Genomic DNA, 20,608 nt, shown 5'->3' with positions numbered 1-20,608 from the left:
ATTCTTAATGTAAACCTCTTCAATAATGAAAATGAGCTGCCAGCTGCCGTAATGCACAGAGTTTAAAGCTTACGCCCACTTAAGAAGGGTAGATTTTGGGTTATCTTCGGTGGCGGTGGAACTTTTTTTTTTTTACTGTTTCTGTTAATTACGAGGAGCACGGCTGCACAAGCCAGCTCTGCGCAGACGGGGCGAATTCAAATCTCGCCACGGCGGCTCTTTGGGATTGTCTCGATAACAGGGTTAGATTCTACCCGTTTCGTGTACCCATCAGAAAGTCTTAGATGGCCCTGGTTATGATCCCACGAGTCGCCCTGCGCACGAAACCAGCCTCAACTTCAGATCCTGTTTACATCATGGGCACGCGAGGCAGACCGCGAACAGCAGGACTGGTCCGACCCGTGGGGGACGCGAGGTTACCGCCGCGCGCGCCGAGGAGACCCCACGACACTCGCAACTCCGACGCCAAGATGAAGTGGCGGTGAATCGCAACGCGGAAACGGACGAAAGAACGTCCCCCCCCCCCCAGAGATGATTGCGCTTAAACAGGAGCACATTTCACACTCAGCCTGCCCGTGTGAACACCTTACGCCTAAAAAAAAAACAGCTTCCAAATCGGAAGCTTTCGACGCCACGAGAGCCGATCAGAAGCCGCAAGAGTCTGGCTTCCCGGAACTCAGTCTCACACCGAGGACAGAGCGACAGAGGGCCGGACACCGCGCACTGTGGAGCGGATCCTTTGAGCGCGATCGCACGGGCTGTGGTCCTACGTGCTCAGAACAAAGCCGTGCGCGCCGTCTGTTCGGATTTATTTCGAGACAGACCAGAGATGGTACTAAAAGTAAATCCCCCCCTGGCACGAGCGGGGGATTCGGGGCCAGCTGAGCGGTCAGGGGCTTCTAGAAAACAGCTCTGGTTTCAGACGTCTTTTCACGATTTTGAAGGAGGCGACACAAATATATGCGTCTCTTGAAGCGGGCCGCGCGTTCAGGTCGCGCACGAAACCGTTTAGCCGATTCCCCTGAATTCTTACCGCGTAGACGATTTCAACGCGAGCATATTTTATGTATAGTTTTTAAACAAGTAATAGGAATTAATCGCCGTTGTCTTCTATCCCGTCCGAGTGCTTCCTGTCGTGTGCTGTTCACTAGGCTACGACCCACGAAGCGCGGCGCGGGACACAGCCCGAGGTGAATACCAAGTTATAATTAATTAACATAATTAAGATGGATTACACAGAACTCTATACAGCCGGACGTCTGATTTCAGACACAGAAGGAGAACCGTATTTGCCGTTAAGGCTGAGGTCACGCAAAGCTAGCGAAGCCTCGAGACGACAAAACTATCTTTCTTTTGAAAGTTCTCCCCCTTTTCGATTCGCGGCCTCCGAGACGAACAGAGATCGGGCAAACCGGCTACAGCGACAGTCATTTTTAAACTTTCCTAACTCATTTGCTCTCCTTCAGCGACCTGTGAAGTCTTTCACTTTGATCTTCACGCGATTTCTTGTTTTCGCAGCCAGTCTAGTGTGTTCCCCCACACACACACACCGACACACACACACACAAGTTTGTGTCGCTTCGGCTCCGAGATCCCAAGCGCTTGTCTAGACCAATCGATCATAACACAGACTAAAAATGCATGACAAATAGCTGTCTTTTATTATCGTTCAGAAGCCTGGCGAAAACACAGTTGAATCCATCCGAAAAAAAATCCCAAATCAGTCTAACACTTCAGTGTTCACGGACACCTGGGCATATACATTCATACACTAAATACTATTTTAACAGCACCTTCTACGTCTTAAAACACTCCAGAGTTTCATATGTTAATCTACCCCCATTACTTCATGCAGGCTCCGCTAAAACGCCAACAAACGACACAGCAATGTTTTATATTTCAATTGATCGCTGGAAGCCCGAACGTGAGAAAGCTCTTTGTCCGCGAGCTGGCTTGCTAAAGGTAAACAGAGACCCTTCAATCCCATTGAAGGTGCTGGATAACTAATGAGCTGGAAAACGCATTGATCCGGAGAGTACTTCCTAATTAACGCTCGGTCGCTGACCCTGGAAAAGAGTGGAAACCGCCTAAAACGCAATCGGTGATAAAAAGTAATATCTGTATAAAAAAAACCCAATACGGACAGAGCACAAGGGGTTCTTCTCAATGAGGCTTAACATGCAAACAAAAAAAAAACTCGATCGAAAACACGAGTTTAATCTTGGGCGGTGTTGCATGCCCGTTTTCCATTTCCGTGAACTGTAAAAAAAAAGAAGAAGGGGGGGGTGGGTGGAGGGGTCGGGAACATTTTAAGACTGTTAATCTATCCGCGAAGCACGGCGAGTTAAATCAGATCAGACGCGTCAGAAAGTAATTTGTAGCAGTCTGGTTCACACCTGCACGAGCCTATCTGCGGTCTATAAGCGCGCGGAGGGGAGGGGTGTGAGCGAGAACACAACATATATAGCTCTCCAGAAGGTTTCAGTCTCTGCCGCAGTCTCTATCCTGTCTCTCCGGCTCGTAACGAGCACCTCTCTTTACCCCCCGAGACACGTCTCCTCACCGCACACGCACGCAGACCGACACCGCGGGGATGCCCTCCGACCGCGTCGAGCCGCACGATTATTTATGAACTAGGCGACCATAAACCTGGGCGAGGCTCTTTTTCTGTAACGCCGGCGGCTTCATCTCGGGGCAAAACGTAACTTAGATGTGACCGGGGCGAAACGGGCCGGAGGGGCGGATCGTTCCCAAGTTCTGGGGCAGAGGAAAAGCCGCGTGAGGTTCTCTCGGCGTTTCATTACAGCTCCGTGTCAACTTTCGAGTCGGACATTTCGTTTTCTCCTCTCTCTCCGGGCTACTGTCCCTATGCGCTACCAGGACTGTAAAAAAAAAATCGGTTCGGCAGCCGGGAAGCCCCTGTCGCGACGCTAACAAATGATTCATTATTGACATTAAGGTTTGCACCCGTTCAGGGGCGAAATGATTAAAATCCAGCCGGAGTAATTCATCAACCGTCCGCAATTACCCTGGCGAAACATCCCAAGACCACCCGTCTCGCTATCGCTTTTTGTTGTTCTGTTCCGCGCGATAACAAGCAATATAAACGTGTTAAATCGGACTCCACCAGACGCTAAACATAAATTTTACTCAGACCTACTGCCGAAGCGAATTCTCCACGACTTCCAACACTTAACAAATCCGATATGACCAGGAATCCCGCTACGTCTGAGAAAATCCGCCAGTTTTCCTCTTGGCCGTTGTTCACGGGGTTTTTAATGCGTTCTGCTGCGTAGGTCACTGTACATGCAAACATCTGATTTCGCCCAGCAAAGTGGCAAAAATAAAACGAACCAGGACAGAAACAGGTCTACAGCCCAAGCCGCTTAATGCTAAAACACATCGTCTTACCTGCGTGATAACCGAGAGACTGAATTCCGTACAGAATCCGATCCCGTCTTGGTTTTTAAGTTGTTGTTGTTGTTGTTGTTGTTGTTTTTTTTCCCCCTCGTAACTTTTAGGCTTCGAAAATTCAAAGGAGACACGATCCACTAGCTTAGTTTCACAGTAGCGCAAACATCCAAGTCAAAAACTCAAACTCATTCAGCCCAGCGTCTTGCAGAAGGAAACGAGACGGGCTGCCCTTCAGAAAAGCTGTTGCTGTAGTTTGATCGCAATCGACCGATCTCCGGTGTCGGGGAACAGAAGGAATTAAGGCTCCCAAGGTGCTTTAAATTTTCCCCTCTCTTGCGCTCTCGGTCAGGCTTTTCAGAATACTTTTTTTTGTAGTGATCCAGAGAGTCACGGTAGATTTCCAGTGGGAAGAAAACTGCACAAAATTCAAGGAATATACATACATCCTCAGTATTTACAGCGATTAATTTTTAAGATCCAAACGTTAAAGGCGCGGGTATTCCTCGGAACGAAAGCGAACTTGGGATTTTCGCGTATTACACCCGGGTACAGGTGGCGACGGTCCGCGGACTCTGGCAATTAATACAGCCCACTGATGCCTCACAACGCCATGTTTGGTTTACCGCACTCGCTGAACACGCCGCTTCGGAGCGTAGTAGTTACCCTCTCCTCTTACACGACATCCCTCTTTTTTCGGAAGCTTTGTTCATTTCACACCTCTTCTCTTCTCGACTCTTCTTTAGGGTTCTTTTCTTTAAAAAAAAATGTTTCGTCCTTGCTTTTCTCTCCTCTCTCTCTCGCTCGCTCGCTCGCTCTCAACAGTTCCTTTTTCTGGCTCTGCAGCACCAGACACCAGCTGCTGCTCTCTCCGTGCGTGCAGCGGAGACTGAGCGCTGAGAGCTCCTCGCTCCCACTCACAGACTCTACCCAGAAGGCCAGTCGGGGAACCGCAATTACCATAAACCTCCAGCAAACTTACTTCGCTCGACGGCCGTGTAAAACAAAACCAGCGAGTCTACTCGCGTTCATTCCCCTGACTGCGCCGTGTGCTTGCTTATTACAAGACGCAAGGCGGCTGCTTCGCTTTCATTATTCCTGGCTTTTGTTTCCCCCTCGTCACAGATTAATTTAAAGCCAAGTGAGAGAGGAGGGGGGGAAGGTGACGACGTATGCTTCGTTTCTAAAACTTTCTCCCCGCTAAACCTTCCGCGGCATTTTTTTTTTTGATACAGCAGTGAAATCAGAGGGACTGAATGTCGCGCGGCGGCGAAGGTCTTTAGGTGAATTTGTCATCGAATATCGGGTGAAATCATGTTATGCGACACGCTTAAACCTTCCTGAATCGTCCCACTGCTAGCGGTTCTGCTGTGGTCCTGGCTCTGGCCGAGCGCAAGCGCCGTGTGGAGCGGACTTTATTCATTCTTTACTTACTTCTGCTTAAAGTCTTTTGCCTATTTAATGTCTGCACAAGCTCCCTGCATTTTATTTCAAAGGAAATACAGTTCGGGCTATAATATGTTTCTAAGTTGTTGTTTTTTTTTAAGTAGTCAAACATTACATACAGAAAATAAATAAAAAAAATTGGTGGATTACCAAAATCCACTGGGTCTTTTATTTTCACTTTTTTACTTGATTTTGTGACACCCCCGTGTTAAATATATGATTCTCTGCGTTCAGATATGGACAATGATTTTTTTAGTGAAAAAAAATGTTAAAAAAACGAGTAAATATTTTTTTAAAAAAAAAACTACATTGCAGACCGGTTCTACAGAACATAGTGCATTCAAAATCTGCTTGTGGCTCTAAGCTGGACCGAACGGACTACCAGTGTAGGCAACCTGCTCTGCAGTAGTGGAAGGTGGGTCAATGTGTTATAGAAGAACGTAGTTAAAAGGGTTTGATGTACAAGGCCTGTATGTGGCTTTTCAGTAGAAATCTATTTAAGTTCGGCGTGTCCCTCCTTTGGCCAGTGAATGCTTCTTTTCCGCTCAGCCACAGAAGATATCAGCGGGCTGTTGTCACCCGCAGGTCTTTCTCCGCAGGGCCAGGCTGGGGTTCGGTCTCTCGGGGTCTCCCCCAGCAGCAGCCCAGGCAACGCAGAGGCCTGCGCGAGGCAGCAGACATGGGCCTGCAGCAGCAACACACCCTTCCTGCTTCGTGACCTGCCTACACCCTCTCATCACACCGACTGAACCCCCAGAACGAGGACGCATTGATCTTGTCCTGTGGGTGCTTCGGTGGTGCCTCCTTGACTTTCGTTCTAGTCACTCCAGGACAGCAAATCATCCACGTCTCCCTGTTGTCACACAGGCACAAAAGACGACTGGCTTCTCACGGAACATTTCTACATCCCTCTGATGGTGCGGACCCGGAGAATTGAGAGGCTTTTAATGCCACCTATCTTGAGGAGAATTTGGATATATCCAGCCGGCCAGTGTTTTGAACAACTGCCAAAACACTTGCACGAGAGTTGTCTGCCTCTGATGCTGCCTCCTCTGTATTTTTTAAAAGATCCGCCAATTTTCAGATCACAATCAAACCTTTGTGTCGTTATCCGTGCAAATGGCAAAAATAAAGAAAAGCAACCACATACTTCCCAGGACTTAAGGGAATGAACGTCCTAGACTGACAGGCTGAAGGAACTGAACCCTTTTAGTCGTGAACAGAGACGACTACAAGAGAACTTGACACAAGTGTTCAAAATCCTCAGAGACACGGACAACCCCAACCCAGCAGGTTTCTTCAGAATGAACACAAACTATGTAGAACTTAAAACCAAGAATGGGTGGCCCTTCTTTACTCAAAGAGTTGCAGGAGCATGGAACAAGCTACTCAGCCATAATGTTGAAGCTGATAGTGTAGTTTGTTTGAAGTAACAGCTGGATGAGATCCTTGGATACATTAACGACTAAGCACTGAACAAGCTAAATGGGCCACATGGCCTCCTCTCATTTAGTACTTGTCTTCTGACACGAGCCGACTACAGTAACCTTGTCTCATGAGGATCATGAGGTACAGATGCCCATTGCAGCATCTGAGTTTCCAAGGGCTCCGATGTCACCTGTTTGTCCATTAATGTCAGAGGTTCTATCATCTTCTTTAATTAATTAGTAATTGTGTGTGTGTTTAGGGGTTGGGGATGTCATTCTTGAAGCTAGGACAGAAGACCTTGGTCCAAAGGGATCCAAAAATATGAAGCCATAAAATTTCATATTTCAGTCAGTTAAACCACACTATAAACTTATTAATCCCCTCTGTGATTCACTTCATACCCGACACAATCAGACAGCTGATCTGCATTGAAAAGAATGGAGAATGGTTCTATGCTACTAATTTGACATCGTTTGCTTCAGTCCGGCAAGACTGTACACAATGTAAAACAAGCCAAAAAAGTGACCACTTAAATGGTTCGTGTTTTTTTTTAACTTAGTCCTAAACAAGAAGAATATTTTGAATCCCTGGGGGCTTAAGGGGGGTCATCATTTGTCTCTCATACAAAGTTTGAGCACTGCTAGCATGTGCTCCTCATAGACCACAATGGACAACATCACACCGATCCTTTCAGAACAGAGTGACCAGCTGTTGAACAAACAATTTTGTTTTCTCCTGCGAATTAAAAATTGGATCAGCAGCTTGGCTTACACGTTTACTTGCATGCTACAAGAGCCAACGCGTTAGAAGAAATCGACGTGGAAAAGAGATATGAGGGAAACAGGTTCAACTTTAAAGTATTGTAGAAAACAGCCAATTCGCCTTAGAGAGAGCGCCGGAACAGCTGAAAATGTCGTGCAGAAATCAGGCTGTTGCTTCCCAGTTTGGAGAAGCACCACACTTCGCTAAGCCTGTGGGAGATTCCGACTCCGCCGGTGCCTGTGCGGGGCACACAAAATAAGCGAGGATTTCCCATTTTTAACAGTCACGGCGACTTCCCGAAAACCCGCGGGGACGCGCCTGCTTCTCCGAAACAGATCGCTGTAAACCCTCACCCACCTTTCATTCAAATCCCCAACGGCTCGATTCTGTCACGGGCAAGTACTGAAAATGCTGTACTCAGCGCTGAGGCTGCCAAGTCTGTTTTTGGTCGTCTGAGTTTGCATCCATGAACAAAAATAAGACAGGTCTCAAGAAGCTATTCTCTAAATCGTATTTGCGATGCGGTTGGTTGTTTTGGTTTTTGTTTTTTTACCTACCAGCAAGCTGTGAAAGACCAGTATCTCCTGCGCTGTATAGCAGGAAGCTGGATAATTGCGTACACACACTCCTGCCGTAATAGGATTGCCTGTAGTCTGACTGACAGCCCCCCCCGCCGGGAGTTGACCCGGGGGTCAGACCACTGTGCACCGCGTTTAGCGCGCGAAGCTGGACCGTAAACAACAACCAAAAAAAAAGCTGAAATACCTGTGTGGTTAGCACATTCCTCTTTGTTTCGCATGCATTTATTGGGACAAAACGGGTTTCGCGATTTTTCATTGAAGAGCTCACACGTTAACGATCAATAGTACATCAGACGGGGAAAGCGCAAGTTTCAAATAAGCCAGCAGGTATTAACAAGGGGTGGGTGAATATAGTTTAAGGGTAAACTTCTCCTTAATGTAAACGATCACATTTAGATTGAACTGTTCGCTTTTCAAGGATTGACCCTTCTATCAGGGGATGCCTCTTGTAATAACTTTAAATATGGATACCCTGAAATGTCCATCGCCCACGCAATCGGTGTACAAACAGGGCGAAAACGATATTTGAATGACAATAAACATCTAATAATAGATCAAAATATATATAATATCAAAAATCAACAATAATAAATGGCGACTACGACATTTTACTACAGTCTGGTTACGTTCAGTCACTACTTTAAAGCCATAGGTTAGAGTCCATCTTGAGCCGGCGTCTGTGTGGAGTTCGCATGTTCCGTCAGTGAGCGTTTGCACTCGGTGATCTCGTTTCCTATTGTTAGCCATAAAATGGCAAACATTACTGGTATTTCTTATTTTTCCCTCCTTTCGGCGTGTGCGCAACTCTGTTGAACTATGCTGTTATTGAAGTTGGATGATTGTGAAATGTTATAACCAATCGTACTTGCGAATTACATAGAGCCAACCGAAAAACGCAATTTCTCTTCGCATTTACACGCTGTCAGGTTAATTTTTCTTCAGTTATTTTTTAATTTACATTGATTTATATAATCACAAATCTATATAAATATATGCGCGCAAATCAGAAAATCATAGCAAAAAGATTGATAAGGGTGGGTTCTAAACGCTGTGTGTCTTGTCTCCCGGTTCTGGTGTTCTTAGAAACCGTATGGCAAACGTTACCTGCCCAGAATATTGGATTGTTCAGAGTTTTTATAGGATTTTTTTTCCACACTGTAACATTTGGCAGTAGACCCGGTGAAGGGTCACAGCGAGAACCCCTAGTTCGTCAAAGAGATTCGACAATTCCCTGAAATTCACGTCCACGTGTGTCGTCGCGTTGCTTTTCCAGCTTCTACCTTGACGGCCTTTCACGTTGTGTTATCACGATATGGCGTGTCGAGCAAGCAGCGAAACTTTTTTTTTTTCTTGCTTCTGTTTTGAAGTCGTATTGTTTCTGAGAACCACATCCTTTTTCCCCTCAGCGAGTAGCGAGTGAGGGCACATGAAACAGCTCACGTCACCGAACTATAATTAGTGATGGAGAGAAACCCCCTACAGGGGAGTAACTCAGGGAAGCGGCCAGCCCCTCGTCACCCCGTGCCTCCGCGCGCGCTCCCTCGGCGATCGCCTCGCCCAGCGAGCTGGCTGTCTGCGGCCGTGGGTGCCAGCCGCCAACTTCTCGCCGTACCCCTCACTGTAGTTAATCGGGTGTGTGCGTGTGCGTGTGCGTGTGCGCTTCCGAGAATGACAAAAAGAACACCGAACGGCACGTGCGCCGCAGGCTACGCGGAGCCGAAACTTTCCGCCCCGAGAGCCGCCGTGCCCAGAGGCTCTGGAGGCCGAGGCAGAAAGCGGCTCTGTGCGGCTTTCGGCACTCCTGTTCCCCGCGGCCGCCGGCTCCCCCCGTCCCTCGGGTCTCCCCCTGATCTCCCGCTTGCTACGCGACTGCGAGGAGACCGATGACCATGAAAGATGGCGATGTTCTCCCCTCCCCCACCCTTTCTCCCGAGTCCCTGCCACTTCCTGAGACGGATCTCTCATTCACTCGCGCAGGGGTCCGGTTGCGAGCCGCCTGCGTTATAGGGGGGAACGGAGCACGATCCCGGAGCTGAGATAGCCAAGTCTGCGATCTCTGGGTTGTCACCTTTTTTAAATCAAATACACACTACTAGTTGTTTACAAACGCACGGTTTACTTTATGCCTTAAACATGCCTCTTTGTCTAAGTGTGTTTTTGAATGTAGACACGGCCAAGCGGCTTCCAGAAGAGTGCAGTTTGTACTCCGTGTCTTGTCTTGGGGAAGAGTTTAAGAGACCGTGGCGTGGTTGTTTTGTGTTAATTCGGTCAGATTCTTTGTTGATTCCTCAGAAGACTAACGTCGAAACGTCACTTGCGAGGAACAAAAAAGTATAAATAAACGCGATGATATGAGATATGGTGTTAAAAGGTAAGGCATAACGAGGCATATAACCCCAATACCAGCACGGAGTCTTCTGTAACCGCAGTGTTGACTGCCTTTATACTGTCGGGCGTGCTATTTTTAAACCGAGTGCTTTGTTTGGAATTCCTAAAAGCCAGCTGGGGATGATATTGAAAGTGGATTGTCTAAGTGCACAATCACTCCCCGCTCTCCGCGCCGAACCGAGAATGGCAGTGGGTGTGTGTGGGCGAGCTCGCGTGTGTGTATGTGTGTACGGCTGTTTGTCTGTTGGAAGGGAGTGTGTGTGTGTGTTGGTGGGGGTCGTCTCATTCTTCTCGAGGGCGGAGTAACAGCACAAGAGGAGACTCCCCGGGAACTTGATATACTTGGTGAAGTGTTATTCGGAGCGCGTGACCTTGGTGCGAGCAGCGCGGGGAGCCGGCGAGCGGCGCAAACGCGCGCCGGCGGAGCCTGCCTCTTGCGCGAGCTCAGCTGACGAGCTGTCTGAAGCGGTCTTTTAAAGCGGAGTTAATCATTTGAGGCAGCGGCGTTATTCCTGCGAGCTGAAGATCAACTGTTAATCTCCGATGAGGCCTGCGAAGGGTTGGGGAAGTGTGCGAGTCAGGGGGGAAACTGAACGCCCCGGCGGTTCCCCACGGGAGCACCGACCCTTTGTTATCTCGGTGCTCGAGTCGCAATTCCCCAAAACGTCACGTCCCGGGCGGCCGCAGTACGGGAGAGGTTAAGAACGGACATTCGCCCCAAAGACTCGTTTAACGATTAACAGAACGGCTTACAATTAGGAAAGCCACTCATTTAAGCACTTTGTCGTGTGTGTAACACCGCTGCATTGCACGGAAACAGCCCTTCGCCACAAGAGTGGTTATCGTTTTCTTTCAGGAGCTCCTACTTAAACACCAGTGTGAGTGTGCATTAGTAATTGTCATAACACGGGTAAAGACATGACTCACGGTCTTTCGGTGGCATTCATTATCAAAATTAAAACGCATGTGCCTGATTCCAATAAATGATTTCTCGCCCCGGATTTACGATGTAGAATATATTCCACTTCAAGAATACATTTGCAGAATCGCGTGGCTCGTAAAAGCCGTGAATGGGCACAGACCCCCTGTCCTCCTGTCCGCAGCGCGGGTAACGATTCTCTCTCGCCTATTAGGCTCCAGGTTGAAGAACCTGCCGCCAGGGTAGAGTCCAGCACTCTGAGTGAGACCTGCTTGGCGATACTCTGCCACAGGGGACTTTTGTAACATTTAAACAGATCCTCGTTTTCACTCTACTTTTGTAATGTGTAATCTAGTTTTACTCTCGGTTTTACTGGATCCGCTTACAGGGCGCTTTTACCTTATTTCTATTTACTACCGTTCTGCGTATTTCTGCGTGTGCTCGTTGCACAGGTTGCGAGATCATCCGAAAAGCCCTAATAAAGTTAGATGATGATGATGATGATGATGGTGATTAGCGGTAGTATTTATATAATAGTTCAAGTAGGCAGCTGCGTCAGCATGCGTAGGCTGCAAAGGAACAAGTCAAAGGTTTATTCCGTGCTGAAAAGAGAAGAGATCAGACACAACGTTTCGACTGCGGAGCCTTCTTCGGGTGTGTATTTATATAATTTTAGAATTATATATGTAGTAGAAGGCTTGGTATACCCTAAACCACTCTCTGAACGTCAGGAGTCACGGCAGCGAAGACGAGGACATGAAGACGCAGAGGATTCCGCCTTGAAATAGCCTCTCAATCTAAACTCATATTTTGATAACTGACACTGGGGTCTAATTGGCCGTTGGCCTTCTGATACGTACGTATGCTTAGGCGGACAAAATGTCATCCTGTCGTTAATAACCTTCCTTATGAGTAATCAGTTACAGTTAAATACATGACTACACATGAGTTCTGTGTTTTTATGTTCGCATTGAAATGTTTTAAGTTCCCTGTGTCTGTTGAAGGATCCTAGAACGCAAACCAAGTTGTTTCATTCTTCCACATTTTCCTAAACGCTGGTGCGTCTTTAAATAGCTGGACAGCCTATCGGCTGAGCGGAACAACGCTGTCCCGGACTCTGGTGCCGCAGTTCAAGGACAGAGGAGAACAGCACGCAAGTGACTAATCAGAAGTGGAAATCTCCCTCACGCCTGTACAACTGACATACGTAAACAGAAACCTTAAGTTGGAAAGAACTTTGTTTGTTCGCGCACTATTTACACTGGCAGAAGAAAAAAACCGCAGTCAATTCTTCAGTGAAGTCGCAGCTGCCTTGTGCAGGAGCGCAAAGAGTTTATACACTGCGTGGAAAAAAAGGATTGCGCCATATTCCCAGAAAACAATCTTCCCGATGGAGGCCCGGAAGGCATTTTACTGAGAAGCTTCGTGCTTGTCGCCGACAGCTGATTCGCCTTCATCGTCCAACGTCCCGCCGGGCCATGACTGAGCTCTGATAAAATCTGAATCTTTCCATCTTTGCTTTGCAACTGGCAGTGTAAATACGGGTGCCATGTTCCGTGTAAACACACTGTTCTCTCTGGATATACGACCGTTGTCTTAGACAGGCAGAAGTGCATCCTGTAGAATATTGATTTATCAGACAGGGGCCGTATATCTCTGTAGCACGTTACCAGATGGGGCCATCCAGCGCCTCACGTCCCATCCCACAGCACAATGAGAAGTTTATTTGTTCAAACAGAAAATCATTTTTGTGAAAAACCAAGAGGCAAGAACAATGTTTTGTTTTTGTTTTTGCTCTGTATGAACACAGCTTTGTTGATTTTTAAGCACAGGCACTATGCTGGAACAGTTCTCTTTTGCACAATGTCCTGACGGGTCAGCGAGAATTTGCTCATCTGCAGTGCACCTGTACACAAGGCCCCCGTCTGAGAGGTGCAAGAATCCTGAACTGCTCCCGACTGAAACAAAGACAGTTGACTGTGGGGCAGGTCTCTCGCTGTCAAAGTTAAGGAGCGGCGTGCCTCTCACTTAATGCCATGTGTCATTTCCAACAATTCCTGTTGTTATCTCCATAGATTCGTTTCTGAAGGTCCATGTGGAAATACAGGTCCGTTCAGTTAGTGCACGCCTCTACACTGCGTGCCTTTCAACTCCTCTCGATCCAGAGCTCGGCAAGAGACCCTCCCAGTCTGCACCACTGCCCCTGTACTGCCTCAGTTAAATCAGGTAAGAGGATTAATATAGCAGTTCAGGGCCTCATTTTGTTCTAGTATTCAGCAATAGAGTGGATCGCAAGGGGTGCTTACGCCGTATATGTGTTGTGTTATCACTCTGCTAACGTTCTGCAGTGGAATACCCGCGGCCTTTGCAGATTCACCTTCCAGAGCTGCAGGGTAACCTTGCAGCCTCTTCAAAGCTCAGGCCGTCCTGCGAATCCCCCGTTAGTGACAGGGTTGCCTTCTGATCGAGCCTTCCCCTGGCCTTACATAGGTCTCATTTTCATGTCGCTATTTATATCTGGGACGGTGTCTGTTTTCTTGCGTCAAGCCTGCCCCGGTCTCTTGCCAGCTGACGTGACTTAAGCTCGCTCGCTCTGTGGCCGTGACTGAGGACTCGTTTGTTAGCGAATTAGAACTGGAAAGAGACGCTCGGCCGTGCGACTGCAGGGTCGCCCGCGGTGTCTGTTTAAGGCCTCCCGATTCGCAGCAGCCAGCCCTGCGCTTCCCTGGGACGGCACACGACGGGGAATGAGGAAGTGCAGGCAGTCCCCCCACTCATTTCACACCACAGCCCCATGCTGGCGGATCAGCACGGACTGCAGGGGCAGCAGGCCAGCCCCGCGGAGCCCTCACACCCCCTCTCTTCGGGGAGGCGGGTCACGGTGAGCTGGTCTAAATCATCTCGCCTTTGTTTTGGCTTTTTACAGCCAATAATAATCAATAATCCTAATTCCTTACACTTATATAGCGCTTTCCTGGATGGTCCACTCAAAGTGCCTTACAGCTAATGGGGACTCCCTTCCACCACCAATGTGCAGCTTCACCTGGATGATGCAGCCATTACCAGCTCACCCCACACCAGCTCTCAGTGGGGAGGAGCGCAGAGTGATGAAGCCACTTCATAGATGGGGATTATTAGGAGGCCATGATTGGTAAAGGTCAATGGGATATTTGGCCAGGACACCAGGGTTACACCCCTATTTTTTTGGAGTACTGCCCTGGGATTTTTAATGACTAGAGAGAGTCAGGACCTCGGTCCTACGACTCATTCAAAGGATGGTGCCTTTTGGGCTGCCATCTGTGAGCTGCAGGGTGATGGAGCTGCGGGCCAATCTGCTATAAAGCACTGGGTTTCAAAACCTGTCATTTTGAAACATGGGTCTTCCTGCAGTGTAGTGGTTAGCTGCCTCGCACCGCGGGGGCGCCATCAGAACGGAGTCTGCACGTTCTCCCTGGGTTTGTATGGGATTCCCCCAGGTCTTCCAGTCTCCTCCCACAGCCCAAAGACATGCTGGTAGGTTCACTGGTTTCTGGGACAACTGGCCCTGGTTTGAGTGTGCCTCAACTTGAGTGTCTGAGGCTCGAGTGGCATGGGCTGGTGTGTGCCCTCTGCCGGACTGGTGTCCCGTTCAGGGTGTGTCCTGGCTTGTGCCCGTTCCTGACCAGGATAGGATCCAGCTCCTCGGCAACTCTGTACTGGAAAAAGAGCTCAGAAAGTGAATGGAGGATCTTCCTGTTCAGACCAAGATGGCCTCCTAATTTACTGTTACGTCTCGCATGTGAAATTGCGCGTGTAAGGTGTGTAGCGGCTCACAAGGAGGATTCAATCCTGGGCTCACAGAAGACCCCTCCCCCACTCCTCAGACAGGAGGTGAACTCCGCTGTGCCAACAGACTGGATATCCGACGGTGGGAGAATTCAATGCTCTTTGGGTTCCTAGAGGATTAAGCCACTGTAAGAGGCTCAGCTGAGCTCCCGCTCTCTTATTTAAAAAAAAAAAATGTTTCTGTACTCAACACTAAACTCGGCCGGTATCACCCTTGGAAAAACAGGATTGGGAGCGTCAACACTGGAGCTCCTGCACGGAACAGAGTGACCATCTGACCTGCGCTGCTTCTCGGATTTCACTCTGCTTCTGTGCAAAACCTGGCAGGCATCATCCGCCCTGATTTACAAATTCAGCTTTTAAGAAATTCTGTTCCTGTGTAAAGCAGGATGGCCTGTCAGTGTGTCGGTGTGATGCATTATTGCACATTGCTTTGCGACAGTGTTTAAAACACGCATTAGCCTGGAAGCCGCTGGCAGTTGGGGCTGTTATTGCCACTGTCATCATCATTATTTCAGAAGGATCTCCTTCTATACGCGCAACAGCAGCCTCATAGCCAGCAGTCTGTTCACACAAGCACGTACGTGTAGCACTGCCATCTACACAAGCAACACTGCTTTTGCGCTGTCGAGAGCAGCAGCAGATGTGGATCTCCGAAGAATTCAAAAAAAGTGAACGTGGTTGCGTGTAGCCTGTTTCCTTCCAAGTGATTGGGTGTGTGTAACTCCACTGCGAATGCCTAAAATTAGACCACGGAACGGATGCAGTTGAAAGACAAGAGCTAAGTTGTGGTTGTACGTGATCGAGTGTGCGAAAGGACTTTCAAGTACGCTTGGGCTTACTCGTTTTTAAACTGGTGCGTATCGACGTTTCAGTTCTCAGAAGATGGACTTTCTGCCGACGCGAATTCTTCGTATAAATGAAATGGTGTTTCGGGAATAGCTCACCCTCCAAAAAAGGGTTTCTCGGCAAGTTTTAAAATGATCTCCATTCATTGTTATAGCCGTGGGCAAGCTCATGGGAAAGCACGTTACTGAGGTAAAATACAGTACATCTGCAATGGTGACCATAAGCAGTGTCGACTTTAAAATAAGTGCACACGGAAATACCACACTGGACGTGGAATGAGCTCTCGTCACATAAAAAAAACACGTCTTCTGACACAGAATCGGGCGCAGCGGTATATGTCTCCGGGGAAGTCAGAACTGTGAAATGGGTGCCGGGTCTATAGCTTGAGAAGTAACCGCAGATCTGGATTCCTCACTGACACTGTCACGGTTTTTCACGCTTTCCCCCAGTCCAAGGCAAAAACGTCGACAAAAAAAAAAACCCAACTGTGGTTGTAGAACTGAGCGCGAGTAAATCAAACTGGTGTTCGTGTAGTGCGGCAGGTTCCTAGCTCCCAAGCTGCCGAGGGCCCGGAGCTGGAGAACGATTGGAGATTTTATTAATCTGGCTAAGAGCTCGGGGACTGATCTTGATTTAATAGGTCCGCAAAGCGCCGAGGCAGGCAGGCATGAATGAATACGAATGCTGCGTCTGTTCCAGGGAGCGGATTAGCAAAACAGCAGGCGAAAAAACACGAAACCTGCAGCAAGGCGAGGTCACGGAGCGCGGAATCTAACGTTGTGAGATTTACTATAATGACTGCGCGAAGCGGTGCAGTTTACAGCAAGTCAGACCGAAAGACGCGTGGGCAAGAAAATGTAGACAGAAAGTAAGTAGAAAAGATGGGGGACGATAAGTCTTCAGATCTTTGCACAACCGTTTGAGTTTACTGGAATTTATGCATGTATGCAAAAAACAGGCTGCAAAGCAAGCCAGCTCTTAAAAAGTACCCCCACCCCTCCAGAAAAAAAGAAAAAAGCAACCACCGAGCTACTTGAAGAATGCACGTGTTGTGTGAGTGTAAGCGCTCAAGGAGGAAATATATATTTAAACCGCACGATGTTCCAGATTTTTTATTACGTTTTTTTTCCTCCAAAAAGTCACGTTAGACCTGTTTTCCCTTTTTAATTTCACTAACGGTTGGTGCGTACAAATAAAATAATAATAAAACTTTAAAAACGGCTTTACTGTGATTTGCATGTGTCCCTTTTTTTAGATGTTGTCTTGGGCAAACACAGCTACCAGCAAGCAGATAATCTTAAGTGTTTGCAACTGTTAAAGGAAGAGAGGACAGGGCATCGACTAAAGCAGCCGGGACGTCGAAACTGAAGCCCATTGATCTACTGCTGTTGCTGCGCGTGGACGCGCGAGGACTGTGTCTTCGGAAGACTTTCTGAAAACTGCCCGTTGGTAATCATTTTCGTATGCGCAGAAACCCCCGGCACGCAGAGCTGCGGTCACAGTCTCTGTTTCATAATATCCCTGTCCTCCAGCGCGCAGCCAAAGCCCTTCCAGAGAACTTTGAGAATCTGGAAATATCACAGTCTTGTACAAACTCGTCTGGAGGCACACAACCGAGCCGCGTCCATTCCAGAGAACAGTCCCTAAAAACCACTAAGTACGGGTTGTGTCAAGTCATGACCCTTCAGAATGCTACTGGCGATGCTGCTAATATCCTCGTAATACCCGAGTACGAGAAACATCATCAATGCAATAAATCTTGCAAGCACAGAGGCGTCTTGAATTGCACGACATTTAACCACAGCACTCTGGAGCAGAACAAAAAAAAAGTATTTGTCTTCACCTCGGTTCCTGGCCACGTGAGAGCCCCTCCCCACACGGAATCGCTACATTTTCAGCGTTGGCTGAGCGCTGGTCCCAGTTGACTGCACGGCACCTTTGTGTGGGAACGACGTTAAACCCCAGTCCCGCGTGTCGGTGGCGGGTCGTGAGCGTGTGCGTTCAGGGCCCGTGTCTGGGGGCGCTCAGGAACTTTCAGGACCGCGGAGCCCCGAGAGGAGTCGACTCGTTCACAGCACTTGTATTTTCCTTGAACAGCGGACCTCCGCTCACTCAGTTCCCCGACCTTGACGCCAGTGCTAGAGACATTTCAAGCTGCTAAAATCAGGCCATTTTTTTTTCCTATTCCATATGCTACACCGTGCTACTGATCTCACCGCTCATGAATGGGATGTTGTTTGGTTGTGTTGGTTTTTTTTTACCGTTTTTGAACACGCTTTTGAAAACAGTATTTCATAATTGCTGCAACAAAGAAGTCAACAGGCATCTGTTCTTGTTGCAGCTGAGGAGAGACGCGGAGATTAACATTCCGCGCGGTGCTTAACGTTAAAGGAAACGGGAAGGATTTGCCTTCGTGTTAAAAGGGAGGCGGTCTATTGTGAAGCGCCCTTGCAAGACACTTGCCTTTTTCCCCCCAACACAGAAGTTCAGAATCCAACATGAAATCTTGCTCTGGGTGCGATATCGTTTTCGCAATCTATATTTCCATATCTATCGTACCGCAGAACGAAAGCCCCAAGGGACAGCATACTGTATACGGGAAACGTTTATGTCCTAACCTGTGTGTAACTTTTATTTCGATCAGCTTCTTTGGTTTGTCAAAAGGACTGGCGCGTTTACATATTTCCCGGGTCTCAGACGCGAGTGGCTTTTGCGTTCATTTAAAAACACGTGAAAGCAGGCCAGGGTGCAGCTGGAGGTTACAGTGTTTACGCGGCGCACTACACTCAGAAACCACCGTCAGGTTTGCTCCCCGCCGTCTGCACATCAATGCGGGGCGAGGAAATTCTCCCTTTCGGACAGGGAGGAGGAGGGGGAGAGAGCGCGTCGAGGGGGCGTCGGGGGCACGACTCTGTCAAAGGCGATTTATCTCGCAGCAGCCGCGCAGTCTCTGGCCCTCACTTCGCTCTGAATAACAATAGCAGAGATCAGCAGCTTTTCAGGCGCTTAGCGGAATGAATAGGTTTGCGGAAGACGCCAGCGCTCTGCTCCACCGGGCAGGTCTCGTGATGCCTTCCGCGCTCTTCACGATCAAGCCGGCTGATATTCCTCTCTCGGCTGCACTGTATCATAAAGTACAAACACAGAAGCCTATTCGCACGCACAATCTCCATAATTACCCGTCCACTTGACCCTTTCCTGCGTAAGCAGCTCTGAACGCACACACGCAGGCGAGCGTGCGAGCGACCACACACACACACAGACTCGCGCACGCACATAAATCCTTTTTTTCGTCCGCTTTGCTGACAGCCGTGTGCTTTGCGGCACAAGTTTTTCAAGCGGCCGGGCTCCCAGCCCCAGTTACTTCGGGATCGTCACACGATCCACACGAGTTCCGTCGGTTTTTCAACGTTTCAACCTTTCAGTTATACAATTATTTACCATCATGCTGGATGGGTCGTTTCATATACTATATGGAGGTTATTCATGTTAAAGGTATGTGCTTAATGATTAAGAGCCTTTGTGAGATCGAGTCCCACCTTGCTCAAGAGCACGATACGACGCAGGCGAGCGCCCCGGGCAAGCGTGCAGCGCCGGCGGCTCGAGCTCGTCAGCGCTGCTGACCTCATTCCGCGCGCGGAGCGAGCTGCTGTCTGGGGCCGGCGGCGCGGGGCACGTCGCCAGCTGCACCCGGGCGGGCGCGGATGTCGCTGTCCCGTGACCGTGGCTTAAAGGGGAACCTAAAAATCAATTCATCTTTTGATTGAGCGGTGTTACTCGTATTGTTCACCGTTTTGCCCCTCACAATGGCCCGGATAGTTAACGTCTTCGAGGCTTGCACCGCTGTACTCGCTGGGCTAGGGGGCCGGGGCTGGGGAAGTTACTGATTAAACGCTTTATAAAGCGTTCGTTGAGGCAGCGTTTTTCTTTTCATCAATAACATCTACATTCTTCTCTTTCAATGAATACAAACCCAGCCTTTTAAACGTGATCTCATCGCGCTTAGTTTAGTTTTTCTTCGAGAATCACATTGCAAACTCCGCCTTATCAATTATTTAAGCAATGTGGCCACCGAAACACGGAGCTTAACGTTTTGCTCAGCGTCTTTTTCATTCGTCTCGTTTCTTGAGCCCGTTCCAGTTTCCGGCACGATGTGACGAGACTAGTTTCAGCGGATTTCCCCCGCTCTTGCCGATAGCCCTCCTGCTGAAAACAACCGAAACCCAGAAATGAGAACGTCTAACAGACTTTCTCCAGACGGCTGTCTGGCTCCGACTTCTCTTGCCGCTCGTCTTCCCCGGACAACGTTTGAGTCAAACTGGGCTGTTGTGAGGCGGAGTGTGAGCGGGCCCGGGTGAGAGCACAAAGATGTTCCCCCAAAATATCCTGCATAAAATGAGCACACCGCTGGGATCATTTAAAAGTCTCCTCCCACACGGCGAAGGGCTAAGTTTGATTTAATACTCCCTTCTACACCGGTGCACTGTCAGAACACATCGCCTCTTGGAGCAGGTGTGACTCACGCCATACAATCTGTGTTGCATACTCCCTACCGAAAAAAAACAGTTGTTCTACCACTGACTGCTGCAGAATATGTGCTAATCTAGTGCTGTTAGGCATTACTCAGGTGGCGCTTTAGCAGACGCCTATTAACACTAATCACAGATCACCTAATATCACCCCAGCGGAGAAGCCTGCTCCACTAACGACGACCCGTGAAAGCTATCGTGTGCCATAAACGCAAATACTGCAAGGTTGAACAACATCGTTTAGGAGACGTTACGGCATTAGAGGACTGTTTTCTTTGTCGGCAGTGTGTCGTCGTTCACGTACACAAACGAACGGAGCAAAATGTATGTATATATAATCAAATCTATTTTAATTCGCCAGTCCTTTCCAAACTTAATCTCAACAGAAGCATAATCCTAGGAAATCTTCCGCACAAGGTTGTGAAATATTTAAATCGCTTATTATGATGAAATCCACGCTCCTGTTTAAA

General features: G+C 48.5%; 1 protein-coding gene across 4 annotated transcripts in view; it reads right to left on the bottom strand.

Moving 5' to 3' along the window:
* bcor (BCL6 corepressor) overlaps window positions 1-20,608 on the bottom strand; it is an 81,104-nt gene that overhangs the window by 57,181 nt on the left and 3,315 nt on the right. For 2 of the 4 annotated variants that reach the window (XM_088598909.1, XM_088598930.1), the window contains exon 1: window positions 3,412-4,460. The exons of 1 other annotated variant lie outside the window; for it this stretch is intronic. The gene's annotated coding sequence lies outside the window, so the exon portion shown is untranslated. Of the gene's footprint in view, window positions 1-3,411; window positions 4,464-20,608 lie in introns of those variants that run through there. One more of the 4 variants, XM_088598933.1, reaches the window with a different exon arrangement.

This window comes from Lepisosteus platostomus, chromosome 2 (genome assembly GCF_059453375.1).
Source record: "Lepisosteus platostomus isolate fLepPlt1 chromosome 2, fLepPlt1.hap1, whole genome shotgun sequence".
Lineage (NCBI taxonomy): Eukaryota > Metazoa > Chordata > Actinopteri > Semionotiformes > Lepisosteidae > Lepisosteus > Lepisosteus platostomus.
The sequence above is the reverse complement of the archived record's forward strand: the minus strand, read 5'-3'. Positions and strand labels throughout refer to the sequence as shown.